This window comes from Rhipicephalus sanguineus, chromosome 6, assembly GCF_013339695.2.
Source record: "Rhipicephalus sanguineus isolate Rsan-2018 chromosome 6, BIME_Rsan_1.4, whole genome shotgun sequence".
NCBI lineage: Eukaryota > Metazoa > Arthropoda > Arachnida > Ixodida > Ixodidae > Rhipicephalus > Rhipicephalus sanguineus.
In genome coordinates, this window is record NC_051181.1 from 121107942 (window position 1) to 121118350 (window position 10409).

Consider the following 10409-nt stretch of genomic DNA (forward strand, 5'->3'; position numbering starts at 1 on the left):
AGAGCAGCGAAGCGACCGATGCTTCCTTCCTGGGGAGTGAAGAAGCAAAAAAATAAGAGAAAGCCGAGTGTATAGGAGATTGCGTCGACGTGGTTGGTGTACGTAGATTTTGGAACAGCAGACCGCAGAAGAAGGAAAAATTAGGAGATACCATTGTGCGCACCGTCGCCATTGAAGCTCGCGTCAGCGCGCGCGGTATGTTTTAGAGCTCTGCTCGGTATAGTAATAAGCAGCGGCAATCGCAGCCTGATGAAGATTGCGGAGATCTTATAGCGCGAAATGTAACAATACATTGACAAACAAACAATGACGCACACAACACGTCAGCGCCTGTGATGTGTGTGTCTGAGTCATTGTTTGTTTGTCCACGTTTCCTTAAATTTTGCGCTGCTGTTCTCAAGACCACGTACAACCGACTAGCCTGCCATTACAACCTCGTCGACATTACCGTTCAGTACGATCTATCTCAGAGGTTACGTGTTGCGCCGATGCTACGTTGAAGCAAAAAAAAAAAAAAAGAAAGAAAAGAAACTCAGGTAGAGCCTATATATATATATCTATATATATATATATTATATGTTATAGCAGTCATTCGACTTGTATAGAGTGAAGACAGTGCTGCGGTCGTAAATCACAAATAGCTTCATTTAGCCAGAACTAGTCATTATTTAGCCAACTTATATGGCAACGCTCTCCGACGTTTGAAAACGTTAGGGCAACACATGCTGACATCAGTAATCATTGAGCGAAAATTTGCTAACACTTACCGCTACTAGTCAACACATTATAGACTAAGCTAACCAGTATTAGTATTTGCGTGATAAAATTCAGTTGATGCTGACAATATACGGCTAAATGAAATGGGGACGGTACACCGGTCACTAAAAATCCCAATTTCGAGGGGGAGGGGGGGGGGGGGGGCTACACTAAGATCAAAGACGCCTCTATGTGTAAGCTTTTAAATTTATGTATATGTATACTCGGCAGTAAGTGTTTTTATCTTTTATATTCGAAAAGAAGCAAACATTCGACAACTTGGCACGGTGAATTTTCCGTTCAGATAGCAATGACTGTACATACGCACAACTCGTGTGCGAAACTTCACATCATTTTTTTTTTTTTTTCATTTTGCGGGGTAACGCTTGTATCATGGCATAATGCTATAATGCTTGGTGTATAACGTTAAAATTGTGCCGCGCAAGGCCTCTGTTGCGCGTCAATTGAAACGAGGTCCTGCGCGAAATTTTCTAAGTCGTACACTAGTGCTAGCGAATGCCCCAAAATATAAGCGGTGGAATTATAACGATGGGCGCAAAAACTGGCAGGTTGCCAATGCCGAAACGAATATAGTATAACAGCGCGCGCTAACGCGCTTAAAGTAATAAACGGCCCAGGGACGCACAGAGACTAACCGACCAAAACAACCCAAACTGACAGCTACCACCGGATAACGCTTCGGTCCTTGAGTGATAACCGGCCTGTTGCGATAGAAGGGACACAAATAGATAGCTTGCGTAGCGGCCTTCGACGCCCCTCGCCCACACGTGAGCTCGTCACTTCTCACGTCCCTTTATTACACTAACACTTTAGTTACCGCTCCGCGTTATACTAGCTTGTATACACTCTTAGAGAAAAAGGTTAGTAAACAGATAGTAAATTCGTGCATTTACCGGTTTCGAGCGTGTTTTACTACCTTCGTGGCATCTCTTCACCAGCCGGCAGATAGTAAAGCTTGTAAATTTTGCCGTTACTAACCAGGGAGGCTTTCTTGGTGTTTTTACTAGGTAACTATTCGCCTTTTCGGTCGGTTTCAAGATTGCGATAGCAGCAGCAGGTGTTGCACCCAAGAAACTTCCGGTCACTTCAGTTATCACTCTCTAACACCGAAGCAGAAAGCATGCTTTTGAAGTTGTGCCAGAGTAAGGAAAGACTCTTTTTCCTCTTTCAGGTAAAAAGAAGGCGCTGAAAGTGAAGGACTAACTCTTATAATGTTGTGTGTGCAGCTCAGTAAAATATTTTGTAAAATATTTGGCCAGACACAGGGAGAGAAATGTTGAAAATGTGTCGGTTACTCGCTTAGGCTTTTGTTCTTCGACAACGCTACTCGGCTACTCCGGCGCACAAAACCGGAAGTCGTCCAGCAGCTTTGTTTGTAAACAGCGAAAGGGTCTATACTAAGCCACCTATGCGTCCTGATGCTTCGTAGATACCGCAGTATATTATTCCGTAATTTTGACAGTCTCATGAAAAATTTAGACAAAGCGTAATTTTCTTGATTACGTTAGAATAACAGTTTCGTGCTACGCGAAGGCAAACATATATGCAAACAGTTTATAGGTTGAGAAATACTGGGCACAAAACATCGATCAGTCCACTAAATTTTATGAATGCTAACCGGTGCAAGGTGTGTTATCCCAAAGTAGGCATATAAATAGCCGTCAAGCTGCTGAGATGTAAAGGGGAATCAGAAAGTCGCGTACGTGTGAATTCTTGAAACTCGGTGTGTTCTCGGTTGTGGTCCGTTCCTGTCTCTGTGCGAGTTGTTGTGATATGTACTAATTACATGAAGTAACTAGCAATTGTTCATTAGGGTAACAGCACAATAATGCACCGTTTCCATTTTTTTTTATTTATTCTTATACGTTCTTTTGTAATAGGATCAACTAGGTATGACAACACACACGGCACATATAAACCAAATAGGCGTAAACCTCTTGTTGGGCAATTATAGTCCACTAGTGTTAGTACGATTACTAAGTTGCAAGTGCGGTTGCTAACAGCATAGTAAAAAACCAACAGTTTGATATGGTACTGTTCACTAGCTGACAAGGTGATGGATTTCAATAACCTGCATTTTACGACCTTCACTACTACGAGGTTAGTGCTTTTTGTGACAAGTGAACAGTCAGTATTTAGTTAGTAAATAAATTGTGTGTGTTTGTGTGTTAGCGCAGTTTACAAACTGCGTTACCATCAAAGTTAGTAGTATTTGTATATAGTTAGACGAGCTCCGCCACCTTCACGGCAGGTAAAATTCTAGAATTCAACGCTACGCTTAATAAGCACGCTCTCGTGCAGCGTTGCACACCGCACTTAAAGCACGGTTAAACATGGCGTTCGTGGCACAAGCGCGCTCAGCATGGCTGACGCTAAGTGCTCGTGCTCTTAATGGAGGCAGCTAGTTTTAGGTATACTACACTCATTAAAAAAAAAGTCGGCATATAACACACCCACACCCACACAAAGTGCATTCTGTTGTGAAGTAAATCAAATAAACCTAAAGCAAACCTATTCCATAGTTATAGTTAACGCTGAAAACGCTGAAATTGTTCGTTGTATATTAACTGCTGTAACCTATTTTCTTTTTTTTATTTAGTATAGATTGTCAAGGAAGCCCCATTGTAGTCCTTGACTTCGCGACCTCCCTCTGCATATTAACATCCTGTAATCTTTATAACCATCAAAATAAACTGATTCTGAAACGGCAGGGCTTTGTCCGTCTCTGTCTTGTGGCGTTGATACTCATTTTCTTCGTCGCTGTATTCTACGTCTCTGTAAATGGTATTGACATGCATTACATTGTGCCGATATCCTGCGTGCCACGTAACAGGGGGAGCGCACCTCTTCAAGCCTTTGTTGCAGGAGCCAGGTTCTAGATGAATGTAGTATATGTGTGTGTGCTCGTGAATATTTCGAAGAGGGGGGGGGGGGGCAAGGACATCACCCCACTTCCCCAGACCCTTGAGGTTACGCCTATGTTTTGTTGTGTTTTGTCTGCGTACACTTCAGCGTCTCTGGTGCTGTAATAAACTTGAAATACGATCGACAGGCGTATGTGAAAAAGGGGCCGGTTTATTCTATAGTATGCATATGTTTTGTCTGCGTACACTTCAGCGTCTCTGGTGCTGTACTAAACTTGAAATACGATCGACAGGCGTATGTGAAAAAGGGGCCGCTTTATTCTATAGTATGCATTAATGCTTCGCGCATATCAGGAATCTATTTGGTCGAACGTGAAGGGTATATATTGTATACCTCTGATGTTCGATAAGGGTGCCTCTCTCGAGGACACAACTGCGCTATCGTTGTTGTTGTCGCAGACTCAATCACCGTACAAACGATGGTCGGTGATGGCGGCACCTCCAAGATCAATAATAATAATTGCTGTGTTACTGCGTGCCGAAGCCACGATACGATTATGAGGGACTATGGGTTAATTTCGACCGCCTGGGGTTCTTTAACGTGCTCCTTTGCTTTTCACCACCGTCGAAGTTCATGCGGCCGCCGTGTTCGGGAATCGAACCCGCGCCTTCGCAGCTCGAAGGTCAGTGCAAGCACTTTAAAAATACCTTTGGCATACATTCAAGAAAGCTACTTGCATACGCTATAGAACTGTCTCGAAATGACGCTTTCACGGTTTGTGCATCGTCCTGCAACACAGTTCGTAATAATGTAGCTACAAGCGATCCGAGTTGCCCTCATGAACTACAGATAGGTACCCACAAATGTTCATCTTGCCCCGTCCCCTAGTACAAAAAAAATATCATGGCACCGCTCCTGCAATTGAGGCGGAGCAGGTGGCCCCAGTTATTATTGAAAAATAAACGATAGGTGTTAATAAGACGGTCCGTGAATGCTCGCCATACAATATACATTTTGTGCGTTCATTATAAAGTACCGTCCAACAACGCCAACGGTCATTACGAGAGGCATTACAGAGCTGTTGCATTCCATGCTCAAATACCGAAACATAGACATCACACACAAAGTGATAGCAGTGAAAAAAATGTACTTTTATTTGAAATAAGAAAGGCAGGACTAACCTTTGTTGAATAACACCTGCATCACACCAAACCACGATAAACATCTTTATTTTCGCATACAAGTGCTTATTACTTACCTCTGTTGACGAAACGCTGGTACAATGGTTACTCATTCCTTTTATTTATTTATTTATTTATTTATTTATTTATTTATTTATTTATTTATTGCTGCAACGTAGAGAAATTGAGACGCCGAGGTAACAAAAGCATCCACCTCTATACGCAAGCAAGTTAGAACCGAACAGAACAACAACAACGGTAGAACAATCAAGCGTGAACCACTCCCTAGAAAAAATAAAGCTAAACAAGGAAGGAAGAAGCACACTGACAACTTGTGCGCTACGCATAAGTACGGTTAATCAGCACGACACGTAAAGAAACAAACAAACAAATAAACGACACAGTGCACAGACACCCCAACCAAAACATCGTGTTTATTCTCCCCCGCCTAGACCCGATAGATACATAGCCCCAATAGCAACAGCTAACGATACAAACCCCGCTTAGAACCTGAAAGAAACAAACATCGATCGACCGTTTGCAAAAAAACGGCAACGCACAAAAAATACTCCTGCGTCAGTGGAGGAAAATGATTGCCTCCATCCGGAGACGCGAGAATCAAGCAGCTTCAATGAAACAATCAATTAAGTTGTGTGTTTATTCAGTATTAATATCGTGTTGGTGAGATTGTCGGCTCTTAACGGTAGCCTACCTTCCCATGTTTTTCATGCATAAATAAAGATTAACGTACCGTATTCGCAAACATAACAGCAGCGGTTAAAAAAAGTTCAAAACGGGTGTGGTGTACGAACTCTTTCTCTCGCTTTTTTACACACAGACACACACGCACACAATATATATATATATATATATATATATATATATATATATATATATATATATATATATATATATAAAGAGAGAGAGAGAGAGCACAGTGTGTTGATAGCCAATCAGGCTACCATGCGCGAAAAAGAACCTTAAACCAGCCTTCGCTGACAGCAGCATTTAATTCAACATGCAAACACACGGAAAGGAGACACTTACCTTCTGACCTAACTGCTCAAATCGCCAACTCGATGGCGAAATCATTTAAAGCTGCCTTGCGCAGGTGAAATTAATTGAAGCTCACGAGCACACAAGGCCAACTTCGGGGCCGCTAAACGAGCCGGCAGCGAAGTGCGTAAAAGTGTAGCAGTGCCAGCCAGGCTATAAAGGACCGCGCCACGCTGATTGCGCTCTTGGCAAATCCTAGCGACCTGCGAAAATCGATGCGTTTTCTGCCGTAAGTCTCTGTGCGAACGTCCCAGTGAACAAACCCTCCCTTCTCACCGCGCTCCTTGCTAGCCTCTGCGTCGTTCGGCTGCAGCGGTGAGCATACGAAAGTCTAGCCAAAGCCGCGCCAACTGAGACGGTTAGCCGACATATGCTGGCCTTGCGCAGGGTTCCCCATCAGGGGGGGGGCGAAGGTTCATCGCAGTCCCTCCCCCCCTACGAAGTCAATGTACGAGGCAGATTTTGCGCCCCCCTCTTAGCTGATTAGGGGGGGAGGCCGCCCCCCCCCCTGTAAGCAAGCCAATGCGTAACCCGGAATCATCATCATCTGGGGTTTAACGTCCCAAAACCACGATATGATTATGAGAGACGCCGAAGTGGAGGGCTCCGGAAATTTCGACCACCTGGGGTTCTTTAACGTGCACCTAAATCTAAGTACACGGGCTTCAAACATTTTCGCCTCCATCGAAAATGCAGCCGCCGCGGCCTGCGTAACCCGGAATACGAAATGCTATTCGCAAAAGCACTCGTATATCGAGTGCTTTCCATGGGCCACATCGAAATACGTTAGGGCCCCCACATCGAAGCGTGACGACACGGAGCAAACGGAATCGTATTCCATATTCCGTACGGAATACGGAATACCATTACGTTACGGTAACTTGATGAAATGATCTAAGTGGCTAGTAGGGGTCTTGCATACTGAAATACGAAATGGTACTCCGTATCTTAACCCGCAATACCTCTATTAGCCACTTTTATCATCCAATCAAGTTACCGTACGCAATAAGAAACTCGAGCGGTCGAGAAGTTATTTTTAAAAATCTGCGTGCTAACCACGACGGTACGGTATTTCCGTGCTTACCGTACGGTATTACAGTCACTGCTAAAACACTCTATATTAGCCAATAGTGAGACAGCACTAACAAACTCTACCAATCACTTAGCCAATATAACCTATCAGTCAAGCTTTAGCCAACACTGGGCAAAAAATGCCAACTCGGGGGGGGTTATCCAACAAATGGCCACAGCTCGCATAAGAACACTACGTGCCTACCATATATTATATAGGCACTATAAGAACACTGACCAATATTACCAATCGTTTAGCCGACATTAGCCATCATTTTAGACAACACTGCGCGAAAGGACGTCACGCTAGAAGGCGCTGAAACGAATGGCGAATTAAGGCGCCGATCGTCAGGCAGTCGGCGAGACGATATTACAACGCTGCAGCTGTGGCGGCGAGCGAAATTAATGACCTGAAATAGGGCGTCGAGGACGCGACAGGGAGAGAGGATCGCAGCGCATAAACACAGCTGTCGTCGGCGATCACGCACGCATTCACAGATGCAGCCGAGCACACGCCCCCCACCCCTACCTCCTCACAAAGGAGTTGCTCACGTCTTGCAGTGCGCCCGGCTACCGACGTTTCGTGAACTCGAACGGGTTAGTAGCGTTGACGATCTCTCCACTGATGTCGCGGGGTCGACTTCGATTGGTGTCAGGAATAAATAAGATACACGAGAGAATGGAAGAGGGATTCCGAACGCCCCAGTTATAGCCACAAGCTGATCGTATACAGCATTAGGCCATTAAGGACTTCGTGAGAAGGTCCCGCCTTTCTTGCATTGTTTTCGTCCGACGCATCTCCCCTTCCTCGCACGCTGTCCTCATTCGCTATCGCCGCATCCTTTCACTGCTACCTATCGAATGGAGTTTGTCGCCTGCATACGGGATCGCCCGTTTGTAGTCTGCGAACTTCTACACGGTCGTCCAGATTGGAGGACACGCCGTGTTTGGACTCCGGTCTGCAGGGACGTTGGAACAAAATAAAAAAAAGTATGTGCAGGGCATTCAGAAAGAAAGCCCGCGCGCCGGTCAGCTGACTTGGCCTCTGCGAGCGAAGCGATCCTTTTTCCCTCCCTCGTTCGCCTCGCATGACAACGGTGGGGGGGCGCAGCAAAAACAACGCCGGTGAGCAGAATGGCGGCCGTGAAAGAGAGAGAGGAGGAGAGGAATGGGATAGCGTTTTGCGCTAGCGCGCGCGCGCGCACACACACACACACACACACACACACACACACACACACACACACACACACACACACACACACACACACACACACACACACACACACACACACCACACAACACACACACACACACACACACAGACGCCGCAATACATAAGGTCGGATAGAGCTTGGAGAGAGCCAAGTGCGAAAAGGAAGGGAGCGAGAGAAATGGAAAGATGAGAGGATGGGAGAGAGAGAAAGAGAGCGCAGAGAAATGGCTGCATGAAAAAAAAAAAAAAAAGCGGAGAGCAGCGCGCTCAGAACACAGGCCTCGACTCGACGCTGCGCCGTGCAGGCTACCAAGCCGAGCGAACGAACGACTCGACGGGCAACTTCCCTCCAAAGCGCCGCTTGCCCGAGAGAGCCACATGCATCCCCTCCAAGCCACACAACGCGCTTGCGCTCGCTGAAAGCCCGTCCGTTTGAGGGGAGGAGGAAAACGAGAACATACAAGCACGCGAGAGGATGGGGGAGGAGGTGGGTACCGAGAGAAATATATAAAATTACGATGCGGCAACAAAGAAAATAACTTTGCCAACAAGGGAAGCGTGAAAGGGGAAGGTCGGTCGGGCGGCCGTCTGTTGGGGCGAGCGCGGCCGCCAAACAAGGGAGGGTTCGCTTTCTTGAAAAGACCGCGTTCTCTGGAGGCAGCCAGCCACGCAAGCAGCGGCATGCAGCACAAAAGAAGCCCCCAGAAGTTCTTCAAACCACGCAGCGCGCGTCTTGTATGTGCATTCGAGAGCAATATGAGAAGGAGCACGTCATTCGTAATAAGCGATTACTCGTAATGTACCGATATGAATGTGACATTGCGAGAGGTATCTTTCCGGTAGAGAATTGTGAACTGCGCGACATTAAGAAAAGGACAACACGAAAGAAGACACAAAACAGAGAGAGCGCAGCACTTTTAACTCTAGTAAACGATAAGAGCCTAATCGTTTACGAGAATGCACCAACTAGCCCCTCAAGGTGTTTTAAATACCTTTTCCGCCTGAGCATTTAGTGTTATGAGCACTTATGCGCTTTCTAACTGCGTTTATCCGCTATGACATTTAAGAGGTAATTTCTGTGTTCCATCCGATATTGCTCACTAGAGAGAGAGAGAACTCTTTATTAAATAAAAAGGCAGATAACTTAGCTGACTTGCAGCTCTGCGTGGGTAAGGGGAGCGGGGAGACAAAGACGGGAGGAGAGAGGCACGAAAAAATAAAATAGGAAAATAAATAAACAAATAAAGAACAGTCTCATTTTTCTGCCTCTTGGGTGGGGACGTGCGCTGATAGAGTCTCCCATTGTGTGCATGCAAGGTACAACTGAAGTTCGTCTAGCAGACCGATACTCCCAAATATGTAAACAGAAATTTCATCGCACGCCTCTGCTGCATGAGGCCGGCTAAGGGGCCTCAGACACAGTTCTCCGTGTGATAGAAAGCATGCAATGTCCACGACTCAGGCACGTAGCCAGGATTTCTTCTCGGGGGGGGGGGGGGGGGGCCCAAGGCCTAATTGTTCGAAAGAAAGTCTTTCCATGGCAAAAACAAAAAAAAAGTGGCCTGGGAATATAGAAGGCTAAAAAAATTTCGGGGGGGGGGCCCGGGCCCCCCGGGCCCCCCCCCCCCCCCTTGCCTACGTGCCTGCCACGACTACAAATCTAACCTTACTGTGGGCCACAAACACACAATCGTTCCCAGTGGATCAGCGTAACAGTGATTCGCGGTACATCGATGTGCGACGATGGGAGGAGGATTCCCGGCGGGGATACGCGAAGACGAGCACCGAATGCATTTCCTCTTTTGTTTTATTTCTTTCGCTCCGGACGTCGTCGGCGCTGCTTGCCGCGACCTGAGCGATTTGCTCGCTCGGCGACGCGCGGGCGTCAGCAGCGACAGAAAAAAAAACAAAAAAAAACGCTGTTGGCGAGAGAAAAGCCAGCTGTCTCTGACGCTATCGCGAAAAGTGGGAGGCACACGGCACGGCAGCGACGGACTTCGATCCTAGCCACGAGCAGCGTCGGAACATATGCTCCCGCACGCACTTCAAAGCAGGGAGTTTGCGAACCCCTGCGGGCTTTAGCATGCATATCTCCGAGAGAGCGGCAAACATGCGAAGGGCTGCGGGAGTGCGGGCCCCAAACGAAACGGCGAAAGAAAAGAAAAAACCCACGGACCGCTACCGGCTGATTGCGCATATATCTCCTCTGTTGCCATGGGGGTAAAGAATACGTGCGGACACTG